Source organism: Triticum dicoccoides, chromosome 2B (assembly GCF_002162155.2).
Source record: "Triticum dicoccoides isolate Atlit2015 ecotype Zavitan chromosome 2B, WEW_v2.0, whole genome shotgun sequence".
In the NCBI taxonomy this organism is placed as follows: Eukaryota; Viridiplantae; Streptophyta; class Magnoliopsida; order Poales; family Poaceae; genus Triticum; species Triticum dicoccoides.
This window is the reverse complement of record NC_041383.1, coordinates 544,088,318-544,089,218: the sequence shown is the minus strand read 5'-3', so window position 1 is coordinate 544,089,218 and position 901 is coordinate 544,088,318. Positions and strand designations below refer to the sequence as shown.

Genomic DNA, 901 nt, shown 5'->3' with positions numbered 1-901 from the left:
ACCCGACCTCCCATTGCTTCTGCTACCCGGTCCCACCCTCCCTTCCTCACACTTGCACGGCAGCGGCCCGTGGCGCGGTGGCGACTAACTCCAAACTTGGCGCAGCGGTGTCTTCCTGAAGACCTAAACGGCTTAATCAGGTTGATCCATCAAGCTTGAGGTAACTAGTGTACTGAGAGTTGCGAACCTTGACTAGTGTCACTGTGGTTGTAGAAAATACACTTTGAGTACTACTCCCTCCGTCCCAAAATTCTTGTCTTAAGTTTGTCTACATACGGATGTATCTATTCACGTTTTAGTGGTAGATACATCCGTATCTAGATAAATTTAAGACAAGAATTTTGGGACGGAGGGAGTACTTGAGTCTTCAGACCTACGGTGAAATCAAAATATGGCTAGTTGGTAGCATTGTTTTTAAGGCGTGGCTTAGGCGACGCCTAGGCGTCAGGGCGCCCCCAGGAGCCAAGGCGTCGGCCTTGCCTTACCTGTGTCTCTAAGGCGTCCGCCTAGGCGCCACTCTGCCTGCCTTAGGCAAATGAGGACGCCTTAGACAGGGCTGGGAGGTTCAGGCGGGAAACAGAGATCTGGGAGGGAAGAAAAGGGCGGGAAAGTCTGTTTTGGTGCCAACAGTTACTAGCAGGGAGAGAGAGAGAGAGAGAGCTGTAACCAGTTTCAGTTTCCCCCCACCCCCACCTCAGGCTGGATCTGAGCTTCTCCCCTCCTCTACAGTAGCTTCCCCCCTCCTCTCCGGCAGCTTCCCCCCTCCTCTCCGGCAGATCCCCATCCCCCTCCTCTCCTGCAGTTCTCCCTCCTCCAGGACAGCAAGCAAGCAGCACCTCTCCAAGGCAGCAGGCAGCAGCAAGCTGTGTATGGCTGTATGCCTAGTTGCCTAATGCCTACC

General features: G+C 54.1%; 1 protein-coding gene across 1 annotated transcript in view; it reads right to left on the bottom strand.

Annotated features, from left to right (window-relative positions):
• Nucleotides 1–901, bottom strand: part of LOC119364757 (COX assembly mitochondrial protein 2 homolog) — a 4,041-nt gene that overhangs the window by 1,802 nt on the left and 1,338 nt on the right. The gene's annotated exons all lie outside the window — the stretch shown is intronic.